Source organism: Aphelocoma coerulescens (genome assembly GCF_041296385.1).
Source record: "Aphelocoma coerulescens isolate FSJ_1873_10779 chromosome W unlocalized genomic scaffold, UR_Acoe_1.0 ChrW_unloc_scaf_2, whole genome shotgun sequence".
NCBI lineage: Eukaryota > Metazoa > Chordata > Aves > Passeriformes > Corvidae > Aphelocoma > Aphelocoma coerulescens.
Window position 1 is genome coordinate 5,793,848 of NW_027184081.1, and position 19,128 is coordinate 5,812,975.

A 19,128-nucleotide genomic window follows, 5' to 3' on the forward strand; every position below is an offset into this window, starting at 1 on the left:
GGTTGTTTTCCCCTTTTACTGGGGTTTTCAAACTCTCTATAAAACTGAGGACAAGCCTCGGGGGAGGATCCCATCGCATTCCATCCCTTCCCAGCTAGTTCTGGTTGCGAATCTTCTAACATTAAACCTATTAGAAGCAAGACCAGATCAGCCTCTCTCTATCTCTGAGCTAATATGAGCCGGCACCATCAGCTCCTGCCGTGTTTCCCTCTTCAAAGAAGCCACCTAGCGTGCCCAACAGCGCCTATCCTGATGCTGAAGTCGCTTCTGTGACTCACAGAAGTAACGCAGTTGGACTGTCTCTGACTGAGGGCACGCCAGACCTCGTGCCATGAGCACAAGTACTGCGTTATCATGGTGGGTAGAGGGAACCCTTGCTTTGAACATCTACCCCATCATCAGCACCTGGGGTGCCAGGAGGAGTTGTGCTTCTGTGCCAACCACCTCTGAGGCAGCTTGAACTCCTTCATAGGCTGCCAAGATTTCTTTCTCTGTTGAGGTGTAGCTGACTTCAGACCCTCTGTAGCTTCGGCTCCAGAATCCTAGTGGTCAGCCTCGCATCTCACCAGGCACATTCTGCCAAAGGTTCCAGGAAAGACCATGGCTCCCAGCTGCAGAGTAGAGCATGTTCTTCACCTCTGGTCCTGTCCTGACTGGGCCAAGGGCTACTGCATGAGCGGTCTCCTGCTCGCTCTGGGCAAAGGCTTGTTTCTGTTCAGGGCCCCAATGGAAATCGTTCTTCTGGGTAACAGGGTAGAGAGGGCTCACAATCTGGCTGTACTCGGGAATGTGCATTCTTCAAGAACCTATGGCACCTAGGAAAGCTTGCATTTCCTTCTTGTTCGTTGTTGGAGACATTGCTGTGATCTTGTTGATGACCTCAGTGGGAATCGGATACCGTCCGTCTTGCCACTTCACTCCCAGGAACTGTATCTCTTAGGCAGGTCCCTTGACTTTACTCTTTTTGATGCCAAAGCCAGCTTCCAGGAGAATCTGGATGATTTTATTTGCTGCCTTGGACTCCAGCTCATACTGGAGCTCCAGCATGTTCTGCACAGCAGCGGTCAGCAGTGGAGTCATTTCATTCAAGTCACAATAGTCCACTGTCAATCTGCATTCCCTTTCAGACTTGCTGTCCTGGGTTGCAGTGTATTCTATTACTATCCTCATGAGCTGTTGAAACCAGGAGGGGCAGTGTTTCCTTGCCTCCTCCCCCCAGACTATCTTTCCGTTAATGGCCCATCATTGTCCTGCCGCATGACTCAGAGATAACTCCCTCCGGACTATCTTCTGTTAATGAGCCTAATCAACACTTGGCCTCATGACCCCATTGTGAGATGCTCCACCCAAAGGGAGGAACCAAGCATTCCATTGTGGATATCATCTGAGATGCTGAACACCAGAGACAACACTTCCACTGGATTTCCAGAGGACAGGAGCTACACGGCCACCACTGGACCTGAGGAAGAGCAGACCCATTTTCTCCAGGATCACCACTTCAGAGGACTGCAGCCACCATTCTACCAGACTGCTACCACCACCCTGCCTAACAGGGACTCAGGTTGCATCTTTACCTTGTCAGTTTGAACCAGTGTTTTCTTTTAGTTTTTCCTTTTCTTTAATTTCCCCATTAAATTGTTATTCTGACTTGGTGCCTCCCACTGGTTTGTTTTCAAACTAGCACATAATTTGGCCCCCAGTGTGGGGCCTGCTCTGAGAGAAAGTCAGAATTACGATTTTGTATTAACAGAAACCTATTCACCATGGTGCTCAGCTTGTCTGCATGGGTACTGTATCTTGCTCTCTATATTTTTCCTCACATGGGGAACTACCTGCCTGTAGCATTACTCCTGTTAAAACCAGGGAATGGTATGAGAATTGCTTTAATGGTTTATTATGTCTATAGCATTATAACCTGTGAGGTGATGAATGCCATTCGGAATATATACTCAGTTTTGTTTGGCTGTCCTAATCTGGGCTCCTATATCTGGGATCTCCTCAACAATCGCACCCAGCCCCTGGTGGGAGGAGTCGAGAGTGGTTTCTTCCAGCCTTTCAGGCCAGGCACAGCAGTTTTTGAAAATACTGAATTCCCTCTGGATGTCAAAGACGGTATAAACTTGCTGTTAGTTCTTCTTTGTCTTCTCTGTACAGCCTGCACTATGTACACCATGCTTAGAATCAGAGCTATGGCACAACATCCTCAGGATGAGGGAGGGGAAAAGAGCTGAGCAACAAACACCATGTCTACACAGGTCGTCACAAAGAAGAAAGAAACCAAACGCAAAGCAACGGTGTCCATCCTTACGCAGACTGACACAGAGGAGAAAGAAACCAAATGCAAAACAACAGCGTCCATGTCTACACAGACTGACACAGAGGAGAAAGGAACCAAAAGCACTGTCAGTATCCCCACGCAAACCATCACTGAACCAGAACAGCCTAAACCAATTGCAGTTGCCCCCGTTCAGAAGAAGAAATCAAAAAGCAAATCAGTCGGCATAGTGACTGACGAGGATGCAGCAGGACCTTCGCACCCAGCAGAAGAGGCAGAGCCAGAGATCATCACTCGGTCGCTATCCCTGGGTGAGCTGCGTGACCTGCGGAGGGAATTCACCCGCCAGACAAATGAGTCCATCCTGACCTGGCTGCTCCGCTTCTGGGACGCTGCAGCCAATGACACCATTCTAGACGGAAGTGAGGCCAGTCAACTGGGATCTCTGTCCCGGGATGTGGTCATTGACCAGGGGATCGGGAGAACCCAAGAAACTCTCAGCCTCTGGCGGCGACTGCTTACAAGTGTAAGGGACAGGTACCTTTGTAAAGAAGACCTCCAGGTACACTAAGGAAAATGGAGCACAATGGAACAAGGTATCCGGTGCCTGAGGGAATTGGCTGTGTTGGAGATCATTTTCTCAGAAGACGAGAGATTTCCTAAGAGCCCAGATGGTGTCCAGTGCACGTCACAGATGTGGTTGAGGTTTGCACGCCTTGGACCAGAGATATACTCCCATTACCTGGCAACGCTGCAATGGAGGGAAGGTGAGGACAGGGTGGGCGTCTTGGTGAACAAACTGAGGATTTACAAGGACACTGTCACAGCCCCGTTTCGCACCCGTCTCGTCCGTGGAAAAAATGCTGGCTGAGCAAGTCCGGAGCTTGATTGAAGAAGGCCATCAGAAACTGAAAAAGGAACTTAAGGAAGAGATTTACCACATCCCGCCAGAACCAACAAGAGTCTCTGCCATTAGGAGGCGGCGTCCCCCAACCAGGGAGAGAGGACACACCCCACGAGGTAATCTCTGGTTTTTCCTTCAGGAACATGGAGAAGACATGAGTAAGTGGGATGGAAAACCCACCTCCTCCTTAGCAGCCAGGGTACGTGAACTAAAAAGAGGGACAGCTACCACAAGAAGTGCATCTAGAGTAAACGCTGCTCCCATCTCTCGCGCACAGAACTCCAGACCGTATAGGAATGATAACATGACCGATCCTCTTGAAGGGACCTCAGGAACATATTCACCAGAAGAGAGCAACATGTACCGTGACCAGGAATAGGGGGGCCCTGCCTCTAGCCAGGTAGAGGAAAGGGATAATCGGGTCTTTTGGACTGTGTGGGTCCGATGGCCTGGCACATCTGACCCACAAAAATACACAGCTTTGGTTGACACAGGCGCTCAATGTACTCTGATACCATCAAGGTATGTGGGATCAGAATCAATTTCTATTTCTGGGGTGACAGGAGGTTCCCAGCAGCTGACTGTACTGGAAGCTGAAGTGAGCTTAACTGGGAATGAGTGGCAGAAACATTCCATCGTGACTGGCCCGGAGGCCCCGTGCATTCTCGGCATAGACTATCTGAGAAATGGATATTTCAAAGACCCAAAATGACATCGTTGGGCTTTTGGGATAGCTGCTGTGGAGCAATGCCTTCTTCTCCATTCCTTTGGCAGCAGAATGCAGGCCCCAGTTTGCTTTCACCTGGAGGGGTGTGCAATACACCTGGAACCGACTGCCCCAGGGGTGGAAGCACAGTCCCACCATTTGCCATGGGTTGATCCAGACTGTACTGGAAAAGGGTGAGGCCCCAGAACATCTGCAGTACATCGACGACATCATTGTGTGGGGGAAACACAGCAAAGGAAGTATTTGAGAAAGGAGAGAAAATCATCCAGATTCTCCTGGAAGCCGGCTTTGCCATCAAGAAGAGCAAAGTCAAGGGACCTGCCCTAGAGATCCAGTTCCTGGGAGTAAAGTGGCAATATGGACAACGTCAGATTCCCACCGAGGTCATCAACAAGATCACTGCGATGTCTCCACCGACCAGCAAGAAGGAAACACAAGCTTTCCTAGGTGCCATAGGTTTCTGGAGAATGCACATTCCCGAGTACAGCCAGATAGTAAGCCCTCTCTACCTGGTTACTAGCAAGAACAATGATTTCCACTGGGGCCCTGAACAGCAGCAAGCCTTTGCCCAGATCAAGCAGGAAATCGCTCATGCGGTAGCCTTTGACCCAGTCAGGACAGGACCAGAGGTGAAGAAAGTGCTCTACTCTGCAGCCGGGAACAATGGCCTGTCCTGGAGCCTCTGGCAGAAGGTGCCTGGTGAGACTCGTGGCCGACCACTGGGATTCTGGAGCTGAAGCTACGGAGGGTCTGAAGCCAACTACACTCCCACAGAGAAGGAAATCTTGGGCGCCTATGAAGGAGTCCAAGCTGCCTCAGAGGTAATCGGCACTGAAGCACAGTTGCTTCTGGCACCCCGACTACCGGTGCTGGGTTGGATGTTCAAGGGAAAGGTTCCTTCCACGCATCACGCCACCAACACCACATGGAGCAAATGGATCGCACTCATCACACAGCGTGCCCGTATTGGAAACCTGAATAGCCCTGGGATTCTGGAAATTATAACAAACTGGCCTGAAGGAGAGACTTTTGAATAATCTTCTGAAGAGAAGGAAGAGCAAGTGACTCGTGCTGAGGAAGCCCCACCATATAATGAGCTACCGGAGACTGAAAGACGTTATGTATTACAGCTTGTGGTGAGGGGGGTCAGCGGCTCTGACCCAGGAAGAGGTGACCAGTCCGGGGAGATGGTGTCATAGGTTAGCAAGCATAGTCCCGGAAGGGATATCCTTGCTAAGGGGTGCTTACAGCTTCCTCTGGGACCTGGTAGAACCTATCAGCTGGCCAGTTTGAATATGGACAATTCTTTAAGCCACTTAAAGTTGTGACCGCCTCTGTGATCCACACTTAAGAATAGACAAACTCCCACCTCAGCTCTCTCTCGTTTCCGGCGCTGGGACAGGTGGCTGCGGGCCCCGAGCAGGGGCCAGCAGGCCCGGCCAGGCCCTGCTTGGGCCAGGCCGGGCCGGGCCACAGCCAGCCTGGAGCCATGGGCCTGTTCCAGCCATGGAACCCCCCCCCACTGCCTTGCCATGGGCAGCCGGAGCGGCTCGGCTCCCCCCCCTCCACTGCGGCCGAGATTCAGCAAAGCGGCACCTCTGTCCGGCAGAGGTCAGGTGACCAACTGCGATAAGCCACATTCCAGCTGCAAGGCTGAGGTGAGATTAACCCTTTTATTGCTGTGAAGAGCTGAAAACCTGAGGGAAGAGAGAGAGGAGATGCTTAAAGCTGAAATTCTGTTGCGAAGCTATGATATATCAGAGTATCCCGTTGTAACTTCATGAAGATATGGGGGGTGGAGTGTTCAACTCGTAAGCAGAAGCACCTGCACTGAGATAGGCAGATGCTGATGCAGCTGTAATTTCATGAGAAGTTTGGACAGAGAGAGATGAACCAGATGAACCAGATGAGGACTTTTGCTCCAAAGAGGAAAGGAGAAAAACCTCAATTCCTAGAGATGCTTCCAGAGATAGTCTTAAAGATGAAGATGACCCTTTGCTCCCAGGGAAGGAGAAGGGTCTCTGTTTTGTTTGTTTCTGAACAGCTCAACCTTAAAATTGTACCCCAGAAAACTTTCAAGAGTGGACCCTCGAAAGCAGTTGCGGGAAAAGCTGCAAGTCGGGGGAAGGGACTCACATTGCAAGCAGAGAGACTCCTCTTCCTGAATGGACTGAACAATATTTGGAAGTGGGTGGCTGTCTCGGTGTGATACTGTTTTCATAGCATGAGCAAAAAGAGACTTCTCTTTCTAAATGAACTGAACCAGGTTATTATGGAAGTGGTAAACAGACTGAACATCTTAAGGGTTGTCTTTACATTGTCAGTGGGAGACGGGAGGAAGGTGGGGGGAGGAGGAGAGTTCTAAAGGTGGTATAATTTTTTTCTTTTCTTCTTTTAGGTCTGTTAATAAACTTCTTTATATTCATTCAAGTTGGTGCCTGCTTTGCATTTCTCCTAATTCTTATCTCACAGAAGATAAACAGTAATGAGTATTTTAGACCAAACCACTACAGATGGTCCCGAAAGGAATCGCCTTCCTGAGGTCCAGTGCCTTCCCTCAGCTGCTGGCAGGAGGGCCCATGCAGAAGCTGTCAGCTTTTTAGTGATTATCAGCTCGTGATTCCAGGTCAGCTCTGCAGGGCAGCCTCCAGGCCAAGCCAGACCAGAGAGAGAGACAAGAAGGCTTGTGTGGCTGGTTCCGCACGGAAGGTAGCTTTATTGTGGGTCCCCTCCGGCGAAGGGGAGAGCCGGGGACGAGAACCCTCTCTGAGCCACAGGGGCCCAGAGGGCTAGCTTTTATAGGGATACAGGGGATCAGTAAAGGACCAATGGATTACAGAGGATCTGGGATGGGTGCAGGCCAATGGGTTACGAAGAAATCGGCATAGTGTCTCCTAAAGGATTGTGGGCCTGTCTTTTCTCGCCGTGACCAGAGAAGTGGTTGCCTTTCCAGTGGGTCCTGCTGGGCGGTTGCGAAATCTCTTATCTCAGCAGAGATCCCTCCAGGGCAGGGGCTGGGCATACCCCACAGTTATGCCCTCTTCCCTGATGGCTCCCGCCGAATTGTAGGCACAAACCGGAAGTGGAAAGCTGCAGTATGGAGCCCCACACGACAAGTTACACAAGCTACCGAGGGACAAGGTGGATCAAGTCAGGTTGCAGAGCTTAAAGCCGTCCAGCTGGCTTTGGATATTGCTGAACGAGAGAAGTGACAGAGGCTCTATCTCTACACCGACTCGTGGATGGTAGCTAATGCTCTGTGGGGATGGCTGGTTTGCTGGAGAAAGGCCAACTGGCAGCGCAGAGGGAAACCCATCTGGGCCGCTGAGATTTGGCAGGACATCACCGCCCGAGTAGAGAAGCTGACCGTGAAGGTTCGACATGTGGATGCGCACGTACCCAAGAGTCGGGCTAATGAAGAGCATCGCAACAACGAGCAGGTAAACCGAGCTGCCAAGGTGAAAGTATCACAGGTGGATCTGGACTGGCAGCACAAGGGAGAATTATTCCTAGCTCGTTGGGCCCATGATGTCTCTGGTCATCAGGGGAGAGATGCAACATACTGATGGGCCTGTGACCGAGGGGTGGACCTTACCATGGACAGCATCTCACAGGTCGTCCACAGTTGTGAGACCTGTGCTGCAATCAAACAGGCCAAGCGGGCGAAGCCTTTGTGGTACGGTGGACGATGGTCAAAGTACAGGTATGGGGAAGCTTGGCAAGTTGATTACATCACCCTTCCCCAAACTCGCCAAGGCAAGCGCTATGTGTTGACCATGGTTGAAGCAACCGCTGGATGGCTGGAGACCTACCCTGTGCCTCATGCTACAGCCCGGAACACCATTCTGGGCCTGGAAAAGCAAGTCCTGTGGAGACATGGCACCCCCGACAGGATCGAGTCAGACAACGGGACTCATTTTAAGAACAGCCTCATCAACACCTGGGCTAGAGAACACAGTATCGAATGGTTATATCACATTCCTTATCATGCACCAGCTGCCGGAAAAGTTGAACGCTGCAATGGACTACTTAAAACCACCCTAAAGGCACTTGGTGGGGGGACCTTCAAAAATTGGGAAGGGAACTTAGCAAAGGCCACCTGGATGGTCAATACCCGAGGGTCCATCAATCGAGCTGGTCCCGCTGAGTCTGAACCCTTGCACACAGTGGATGGAGATAGAGTCCCTGTGGTACACCTGAGAGGTATTTTAGGAAAGACTGTTTAGATTAATCCCACCTCAGGCAAAGGCAAACCCATCCGTGGGATTGTCTTTGCTCAAGGACCTAGTTACACCTTGTGGGTAATGCAGAAAGATGGGGAAACCCGTTGTGTACCACAAGGAGACCTAATCTTAGGTCAGAACGGTGTGTAGGGTTTCATTGTATATATATGTATGTGTGTGTGTAGAGTTTAAGGAAGGTATTGATTTGGGATGATGTAGATGGTAATAGAATAAGGGGTGGATAATGTCTTGGGTTGCAGTGTATTCTATTACTATCCTCATGAGCTGTTGAAACCAGGAGGGGCAGTGTTTCCTTGCCTCCTCCCCCCAGACTATCTTTCCGTTAATGGCCCATCATTGTCCTGCCGCATGACTCAGAGATAACTCCCTCCGGACTATCTTCTGTTAATGAGCCTAATCAACACTTGGCCTCATGACCCCATTGTGAGATGCTCCACCCAAAGGGAGGAACCAAGCATCCCATCATGGATATCATCTGAGACTGAGCACCAGAGACAACCCTTCTCCACTGGATCTCCAGAGGACAGGAGCTACACAGCCACCACTGGACCTGAGGAAGAGCAGACCTTTTTTCTCCAGGATCACCACTTCAGAGGACTGCAGCCACCATTCTACCAGACTGCTACCACCACCCTGACTGACAGGGTGCCAGGTTGTATCTTGACTCTGTCAATTTGAACCAGTGCTTTCTTTTAGCTTTTCCTTTTCTTTAATTTCCCCATTAAATTGTTATTCTGACTTGGTGCCTCCCACTGGTTTGTTTTCAAACTAGTACACTTGCGCACAGGCCAAATGGGTCTGTTGAAGGGTGAGTGGGTCTTGCTGACCATCCCTTGCCTCTCTGGCTCACGGACCATCTTGTGGATGGGGATGGCAGCATCTTGATTTGTCTGATACTGCCGGCAGTGCACTGTTGAGGTGGCAATTGGTACTCATTGTTAGTCCACCTTCAGGACTTCAACCACAGAAGGATTTTCTGACGGTCCAGGCAAGGTGTTCAATTGCTTAATGCTCTCTGCCTCCACAGCAGCTATTCCAAAATCCGTCCTGAGTCATTTTGGGTCTTTGAAATAGCTGTTCCAGTGGAAATATATGCCCAGAATAGTCAGGGCCTCTGGACCAGTCACAATAGGGAGTTTCTGCCACTCCTTCCCAGTCAAGCTCACCTCAGCTTCCAACAGGGTCAACTGCTGCGATACCCGTCACCCCAGCAATAGAAACGGGTTCTGCCCCCACATGTCCTGATGGCATTAAGGTACACCGTGTGCCAGTATCGACCAAAGCTTCCTATTTCTGTGGCTCTGATGTGCCAGGCCATCGGATCCAAACAATCCAAAAGACACGATTCTCCTGTTCCTCTTCCTGGCTAGAGGCAGGGCCCTTCTAGCCCTGGTTATCATTCCCTCTCTGGGCATACATTCTAGAGGTGCCTTCAAGGGGATCAGACATATCATCCTCCCTTCTGTTATACCTGGCAGCTTGGAGGCAGAGGCTACCTTAACTTGAGCAGAACTCCCTCGGTTAGTGTTTTCCTCCTTGAGTTGACTCGGCCGTGCTGCCAGGACAGAAGTGGGTTTCCCATCCCATCTTTTCATGTCTTCCCCATGGTCACATAGGAAGAACCACAGGTCAGCTTGTGGGGTGTACCTCCTCTCCCTAGATGGGGAATGTCGGGCTTTGACGTTGGGGCCTGTGACTCCCACTGGTGCCACATGGGGAATGTTCTTCCTCACCTCCTCCATCACCTCCTCCCTCAATTCCTCTTTGAGGCTTTTAACCACAGCAGAGACATGAGCCTGCATTGGGCCACTGAGCATACTCTCATAATTCCTGAGCTTGCTGGCTACAGAGCACACTGTCTCTTGGTTGTCCTTCATTAATCGTTGCAATGAAGGTTGTGTATTTGGATGGCCCTAGATTTTCCAGGTTCCACATTTGCCCTGTGCACCTGACCTTGTCAGGGTTCTTATCGTGCTGTCTGTCCCTCCCAAAGAGTACCTCTAATACTGCCTTTTCTCTCATGTGTTGGATCCCTTCCTCAATGGTCTTCCAGGGCATTCTATGATGGTGCTCCTGCATTCTGTCTTTGTGAACAAACCTCTCTTACACTTGTTAAAGCCGGTCCCAGAGAGGAAGGGGCCCTTGCTCCCTCATGAACACCTGATCAACACCCACGTCCTGGGTCCAGGATCCCAAATTCCTTGCCTCGCCACTACCCAGTTGGACACCTGGACCCATAAGGCCCCAAACCTGAAGTAACCAGGTTGAGTAAGCCTCCCGCCCCGTCGCACAATGTCTTTTCACAGATTATTGAGACTGTCATATGACAGGGACTCAGTGATGATTTCAGGCTTTGGCTCCCCCGCTGGTTGTGAGGGCGCTGGTACCTTGTCATCAGTAACTGGGTGTACTGATTTGGTCTTATACTTCCTCCTCTGCACAGGGGCGACTGCTGCTGGCTGTGTCTGCCCTTGTGGTTCAGCTGGAACCTGGATGGTTGTAATGTCTGTGTGTTCCACTGCTGCACCATCAGACGACTCTCCCTCTTTGAGGCAGGGAGAGGGCTTCCCACCAGCTGGGGAAGAGAATTCCCTCAGCACCTGGCATATCTTCTCCTCCATTACCCCCATCCAGTATGGGTGGTTCATTTCTAAGGTGGGGTCTTGGGCAGTCTCAGGCTGTGGGGCATTGTCAGGCTATTGGGCAGTGTCAGGCTGTGGGGCAATGTCAGGATGTGGGGCAGTGTCTCTGGCCCCTGTGGCATCCTCCTGGGCAGAATCCCTAGTCTCTGGGGTAGATGTCAGGGTGGTTAGCCAAGGCAATCTCACCTTATCTTGGAATGCTAAATAGAATAGGCATATCAGCAACACAAACCACTGTATGATATCATTAGCATTTAGAGGAAATTTGAACCCTTTGAAAGCTGGTGGAGTAGGCCCAAAGAAATGGGTGAAGGGTTGGGAGAAAACTTCTCCTGGTGTTACTTCCTCACAATGGGTACCAATATTAATGAAACCCCAGAAACATACACTTAGTGTGTGATAGCCATGTGCTCACATTCCAGAGGAAGTTAAATATCCATTAATTCCTCACCTTATCAACCCACAGTGCAAACTGGATAACAGCCACAGCAGCCTTTGTCATAGGACCCATATTTAGATAAGGAGCTGCAAATGGGAAACATGTAGCCACAACCATGTGTCAACCGAACCAGGGTAGGCTAGACCACATGGTGATGCTTAATGAGGTTTCTATATTCAGCAAACATGATTTACCAAAATATGAATATCGATCTAATATCGATACCCAACTGAGACAGACAAAAACTCTCTAACAGTTTAGAGTTAGAAAATGTATGTTTTATTTGGTGCCAGGCACTGCGTGGGATAGTTCCCTAAGATGCAGGGCCCCGATCTGAGAAAACACAAAGCTTTTTATTTACGAAAATTATGAATATCCAAAATACAAATGTATATTCATAACATTAACACCTCCCATTCTCCGCTTCGTATGGAAATGAGCTTAAATGTCATTAAGCATGCATAGTGTGTGTTCTGAATTGAGTCGGTGGTCTTGAATTGGGTCAGTGGTCTTAAAAAGATGAAGTATGCTCATCTTCCTCATTTTGACCTTTCCGCCTCTCTGAACTTTAACAATCCTAATTACTTTAGTGACCTCTAAGTTTCCTCTTGCATGACTTTTGAATGGGTTCCCACAGAGGGAGGAAATTGGTAATTTTCCTTGTTCCCTACACAAACTTATCAATGTTCCTATTCCTCGTTCTAAGCACAGCTAAGCAAACGTACAAATGACAGATCATCAGTTATTTGGTAATCACTTACTAACATCTTAAAACCCGTTTCAGGTCCAGATCTCTTAACTATTTTAATTAAAGCTAGCTGGGCCCAAATTCCTTCCTATTCTAACTAATTTCAACACAGCTAGCCTATAACTAAAATCTTTTATGTTTCTTCTAAATCTATGTTTCACACAAAAATACGTTACCCAGGAACTGTTATTCCTTTTTCACCCTTTCCTCTCGATGCCCTCGGGCCCCATGTTGGGTGCCAAATCTGTCTTGGTTTGAAAGACAGGTGCTTGCCAAGGAAGGCAGGAACCTCCCTTGGAATAGAAAATATGACCCCCTTCCCTCCAAATTATTATTATAACTTTGAAATTATGGGGGTTTCAGGCAAAGATATGAGGAAAAGGAATAACCCTTCTTTACTAGAATATATATATATAAAATAAGGCAAACAAACAACAAGAGCAGCAACAACAAACGGAAAAAACCCCAAGAGCCAACGACAGCCTTCTCTCAGCTGTCAAGCACTTTCCCCTTTGGTGTAGTTATAGTCACAGCTGGCAGGGGTGCTGTTGGCTCCTGGCCAGGCAGGGCAGGTGCTATGATTCCCTCGCGGCTGCAGGGGGCGCTGTGGTATGAGCTCAGCCGCCTCTCTCCCTATCAGTAATGGCAGGCTCAGATGGAGGGAGAGAGAGAGATGGGGCTTTCCTTTGCAAACTCGTGGGAAGCAGCCGGTTTTAGTGCTACTCGGGAAGCTGAATGGACTGTAGCAGGAAACCTCAGAGCAGCAGGCTGGGACAGCACAGGCAGGCGCACCCGGGGTGACAGACAAAGTGTAGCAAAGACTCTGGGGCCATGCCAGAAGCCATGGGGTGTCCGGGTGTCGGGTTAAAGTGTAGCAAAACGCCCTGAAGAAGCGGTAGAAAACAGCAGGGCTGGGCAGGAAAGCACTCCCCTGGACAGCTCACTGGCGATGACTGGTCCCAGTGTTACAAAAAGGATAGGATATTGGATTTTAGAAGTAGTAAGGCTAAGGCTCCGCTAGGCTGTAAGGCCTCAGGTGTAGAAATAGTTCTCTTGGGAAACAGGAATGGAATGTGCTGGGTGGGGAAGTTAGGAGTAGTGAATTAGCTGGGCATGGAGAACATGTCTAAAAGTAAATAGTTCTGGGTCGATATATGTTGCATGCAAGGGGGATTTCAGTGGTGGGAGTTCGATTGAGCATTATCTAAGACTAGACAACCATGAAGATATACGGCTTGGGGTATGATTATCAATTGTTAATGTTTTGTATGTGTGCCAATGTTTGAAACTGTATAAAGAGCTGAGTGAAACGATAGGTCTTTGGGAAGCCTGATTTGGGACACCAGTCCCCAGGTCCCCGGGCCCTGAATAAAGCACCGCATAAACTGACTCTCTGTTGGTTTGTGTTTGTGGTCGGTGGGCAACAGTTTTCTGGCAACCCAGATGGGACTCCGGGGGTCGTAGGGGCGGTTCGCAGGGTGATCTGCTCCGTGCCGGCACCAGGTGATTTCTGGGGAGACATCAGCCCGTGCCCGACCCCGCGTCCAACGGACAACCGTGAGGTAAGCCCACAAGGTGCTTTATTCCTTTTAAACCGGTGGTGGTAGCTTGCCCGGTAAGACGAGTCTCTACTCGCAGGGTTGGGGCATTGGTTTGGGATTATAAAGCCTAGGCGCTGGCCGTCAGACAGAGCGAAAGCTTTGCAGAGCCAGCCCTTGCTTCTCGCGGTGACGAGATAAGCAAGGAGGGAATTGGATATTGTGGTAATTGGTATTGGTATTAGTCTGTGTGTTATTAGTTGTGTGCGTTATTGTGTGGTTGCATACCTCTGGAATGATGCCGTTGCGGGTGTTTCGGGCTTTGTCAAGTTCAGATAAGGATATTCCGGAGGATTCTCCCCTCGGGTGTTTGCTAAGTCATTGGAAGGAGGGTAAATTGGGACGGGAGCTGCGGAAAAGAGAATTGATTGATTATTGTAATAAGGTATGGCCTGAATATGAAACTGGGGGGATGCAGTGGCTGTGGAATGGCACTATTAATTCTGAAATTATAACCCCCATGATGCGGTATTTACGGGAAAATGAGAAGTGGGATGAGATACCCTATTTGGATTTGTTTTATCAGCTAATAGGAAAAAAGGACTGGCAGAGGAAATGTGGAATGATGGTGTTAGAAACGGAACCAGAGGAATGCGCGGGTTGTAAAGAGCGAAGGCTACGGTTTTCTGAGCCTGAGGAGGATGTGTCTTTGTTGGTATCACCATCCGACCCAGTCAATCTCCCCCTCCCGGACTCAGATTCTTCGGAAGAGGAATCTGACTCCGAGGAAGGAGAGAGGGAACGATCCCGAACTCCCGAGCCCAGGGAGAGAGGGAGGGAACAATCCCGAACTCCGCTCTCCCAGCGTACTCGCAGAGGGCGTCTGGACAGGGGAAAAAGCGCTTCTCGAGCACATCTAATGGCCCCATTGCGAGAAGCAGTTGGACCAACAGGGGATCGGGTCAGAGTGAAAGTTCCGTTTTCCCCCAATGATTTAATAATTTGGAAGCAATCTGCAGGAGCTTATAGAGAAAATCCTGAAAAAGTGGCTCGGGTGGTGAAAATGGTAATAAAGACACAGAATCCGGACTGGAATGATCTACAGGTGTTGCTAGACTCGATAATGGATTCTACGGAAAAGGAGATGGTATTTAAAGCTATGTCTAATCAGGCAAGGGATATGATTCAGTTGCAAGCACCAGCACTACAAGGAATAGGGAATGTGAATGAAATAGTACCAAGGGAAGATCCAGAATGGAACCCTAATTCGGCAGAAGAGTATCATAGGTTGCAGGTTTATCAGGAGCTGTTGGTGGAAGGAATTCAGAGGGGAATTCCAAAGACTTTAAATTGGTCTAAGTTGTATGCGGTAAGACAGGATAAGGTAGAGTCACCATCTGCGTTCTTGGAGAGGCTGAAAGAAATAGCGCGGAGGTATACAGACTTAGACGTGGAATCGGAGGCAGGAAAACTGCAAATGGCCTTGATATTTATGGGACAGTCACAGGAGGATATTAGGAGGAAGCTACAAAAGCTAGAAGGGAATGACACTCGGGACTTGGAGAAAATGCTTGAAGTAGCGTGGAAAGTGTATAATAATAGAGAGAAAGAGGCAGTGAAGAAGCAACAAGCAAGCATGTTGGCAGTGTTACAACAGGCAAGTCAGATGAATGTGAGAGGCCGGGGGAGGGGACGAGGCAGAGGAAACGGGGGCGTGGGAAGAGGTGGTTTCAGAGGTTTTGTGAATCAGAATGTAGGGAACCAGATGATGGGTAGGGGTAGAGGTAAATTGGGGCCCAATCAGTGCGCCCGATGTTTCGCCGAAGGTCATTGGAAGAATGAGTGCCCCCTCAATTTGGGGATGGGGACACCGATGAGTAACTTTCCAGGAGGGAATCCCATGAATCAGGGAATGAATGCGAATGATGGGTTAAACCCTTTCGCGCCAGGACCACAAGGTGTCGCTCAAGCCTTTATGATGGGGAGCTATCAAAATCAGAGCTGACTAGATAAGGATCTAAAAGTGGTCCTGGAAGTTGACGGGGGGCCCAGGGAATTTAGGGTAGATACAGGAGCCACTTTCTCTGCAATCAATGAACAAATAGGACCGTTAAGTGATTCAGTTGTGAAAGTAGTAGGGGTGTCGGGGGAGGTGGTGGAGAGGTCATTCTTGCGGCCACTGGAAATCAAATTTGGAAACAAAGAATTGGATCACCAGTTTTTATATATGCCAAGCAGCCCGGAATGCTTGTTGGGGCGAGATTTATTATCGGCACTGGATGCAAAAATCATATTTGAGAAAGGGCGTGCTAAACTAGAAATCCCGGAGGGGAATCTGGCAAAACTTTTTGTGATTAAAGAGACAAAGACAGAGGAGGTACCCCAGGAAATAGAGCAGGCAGTAGTCCCGTGGGTATGGGAAACAGGGACCCCGGGCAGATCCAGGGTAGCCGTTCCTGTGAAAATTGAATTAAAGGAAGGGGCACACCCGGTAAGAGTTCGACAGTATCCTATCAGTTTGGAAGCCAGGAAAGGAATTGCCCCAATGATCACGCAATTTATAGCATTAGGGATTTTACAAGAATGCGAATCGGAATTTAATACTCCAATCTTTCCGGTAAGGAAACCAAATGGGAAATACAGGTTGGTGCAGGACCTGAGAGCAGTAAATGCAATTGCCAAAGATATACACCCGGTGGTGGCCAATCCATATACATTGTTAACATCGATTTCTGAGAATTTTCAGTGGTTCACAGTGATTGATCTAAAAGACGCCTTCTTCTGCATCCCACTGGCCCCCGAGAGTCGACACATTTTTGCCTTTGAATGGGAAAGCCCAGACACTCGCCGCAAGCGACAGTTAACATGGACCAGGTTGCCACAAGGATTTAAGTGTTCACCCACCATTTTTGGAAACCAGCTAGCAAAGGAGTTAGAGGAATGGAAAACTACCAAGGTAAAAGATTCTCCTTTTTCTTATGTTGTTTTACAATATGTGGATGACATACTCCTGGGAACAGAGGAGCGGGGACTGTGCTCGAAGTTAACAATTGAACTATTAAACATGTTGGGTCAGGCAGGATACCGAGTATCCAAGGAAAAAGCACAGCTGGTGCAACAGAAGGTGATTTATCTGGGATGTGAAATATCACAAGGAGTCAGGAGAATAGGGGTGAACCGCATTCAAGCCATCTGTGCAATCCCTGTACCACGAAATAATCAGGAACTAAGATCTTTTCTAGGAATGGTCGGCTGGTGTCGCCTGTGGATTCCGAATTTCGGACTTATGGCCAAACCACTATATGAAACAATCAAGGAACCCAAATTCAAGTGGGGTAAGACACAGCACAAGGCCTTTCAGGAATTGAAGCAAGCACTCAAAGAGGCCCCCACTCTGGGTCTGCCTGACCTGACAAAAGACTTTCAATTGTATGTGCATGAAAGGCAGAGATTAGCTTTAGGAGTACTCACACAGCGATTGGGGTCATGGAAGAGGCCCGTGGGGTACTTCTCGAAACAGCTGGACATGGTGAGCGGAGGGTGGCCAGGGTGTTTGCGAGCAGTGGCTGCTACGGTAATCCTAATTCAGGAGGCACGGAAACTGACACTGGGAAAACACATCACGGTATATGTACCTCACATGGTCATAGCCGTCTTGGAACAAAAAGGGGGGCATTGGCTCTCCTCCAGCAGAATGATGCAGTACCAGGCTCAGTTGCGGGAACAAGATGATGTTGAATTGAAAATAACCAACCATCTCAATCCAGCAGAATTCCTTAGGTCCACCCAAGAGGAAGGAGAACTGGAGCATGACTGCGTGGAGGTGATCGAACAAGTGTATGCCAGCCGTGAAGATCTGAAAGATGTCCCGATGGCAGATCCCGATGTGGAGCTGTTTACGGACGGATCCAGTTTCATGGAGCATGGAACCAGGTATGCAGGGTATGCTGTGGTGACACTCCAGGAAATAGTGGAAGCTAAAGCACTGCCTCCGGAAACTTCAGCGCAAAAAGCAGAAGTATGGGCGTTGGTAAGGGCATTGGTCCTTAGTAGAGACAGGAAAGTGAACATTTGGACTGATTCAAAGTATGCATTTGGTGTAGTTCACATCCATGGGGCTCTGTGGAAAGAAAGAGGACTTTTGACCTCTCAAGGCTCACAGATCAAACATAAGGAAGTAATAATTCAGTTGTTGGAAGCTGTACACTTACCTAAAGCAGTAGCGATCATGCATGTCCGAGGTCATCAAGCAGACTCCGGGAAGGAATTTCAGGGGAATCGGATGGCAGATGAAGCTGCGAAAAAGGCAGCCAGATTGGTCTGGACTCAAATGGCTCTGATACCGACAAGAGAAAATCCCGCTGCACCTTATTTGGGAGAGAAACCGTGCTACTCTCCGGAGGATGAACGGTTGGCACAATTCACTGGAGCAAGAAGGAATGTTGTAGGATGGTATGTAACACCGGTCGGACAAGTTATACTGCCAGTGGAATTAATGAAAGTAGTCATGAAAACTGAACATAACAAACTCCACTGTGGTGCAGAAGCATTGGTAGAATATCTAAAGAAAATAGTACTCTCTAATTCGATGATAACAATGGCCAAAAGAATAAATGCCACCTGCCCGATTTGCATTAAAAATAACCCGTTGGTTAGAAGACAGGTCCAAATGGGAAAAATACGTGTAGGGCCACAACCAGGGGATTACTGGCAAATAGATTTTTCCGAGTTACCAAAATCTCAGGCATACAAGTACTTACTAGTTTATGTGTGCACCTTTTCAGGATGGCCCGAAGCTTTCCCTTGCAGGACGAACCAGGCCAAGGAGGTAGTGAAAACCCTTCTCAAGGAAATTATTCCGAGGTTTGGGGTTCCTTTAGGAATATCATCAGATAGAGGACCACATTTTACTGCAGGAATCGTGCAGGAAGTTTCTACTATTCTGGGAATTCAGTGGCACTTACACACCCCCTGGAGACCTCAATCTAGTGGTCAGGTGGAACGAATGAATCAAACTCTGAAAAATCAAATTAAAAAGATTTGTCAAGAAGCTAAAATACAGTGGCCCCAAGCATTGCCTCTAGCCCTTCTGAGGATTAGGATTAAACCACGAGAAAGGATAGGGGTAAGTCCGTATGAAATTTTGTACGGCAAACCATATCATGCTGTAACCTATCAAGGGGACCCACATGTAATTGGGGATCAGATGATTGTAAATTATGTTTTGTCTTTAAATAAGACCCTTGCAGCACTGAGATCCACGCTGGAGTGGAATCGACCGTTACCTCTGGACACTCCTGCTCACGATATTCACCCAGGAGACCAAGTTTATGTGAAGAACCGGTCGGTGGAGCCTCTGAAGGAAACATGGGACGGCCCCCATCAAGTGATAATGACAACTTACACCGCCGTCAAGGTCGATGGGATCAACATCTGGATCCATTACACACGGGTCAAAAAGGTCCCCTCCCGATGGTCGGTGGAACCCCTATCTCCCACAAGAATGGTGTTCAAAGCTAAAAATTAATGCTGTTGTTGTTACTCTTGAGTAAAATAATAATTTTTGAAACCTTTGTTAAAATCACAATACCTGAATCAAGGGTGTGGGTAC

The 19,128-nt window shown here is 48.8% G+C and overlaps 1 long non-coding RNA gene and 1 pseudogene across 1 annotated transcript; one reads left to right on the plus strand and one right to left on the minus strand.

Annotated features, from left to right (window-relative positions):
* Positions 1-18,840, plus strand: part of LOC138102819 (SET-binding protein-like) — a 47,055-nt pseudogene extending 28,215 nt beyond the window's left edge.
* LOC138102821 (uncharacterized) lies at positions 11,488-18,062 on the minus strand. Its single transcript, XR_011147561.1, has 3 exons — positions 17,729-18,062; positions 16,989-17,637; positions 11,488-13,926 (listed from the first exon to the last, which is right to left on the minus strand). It is a non-coding gene; the product is annotated as an uncharacterized lncRNA (long non-coding RNA).
* Positions 18,841-19,128: the final 288 nt, after the last annotated feature.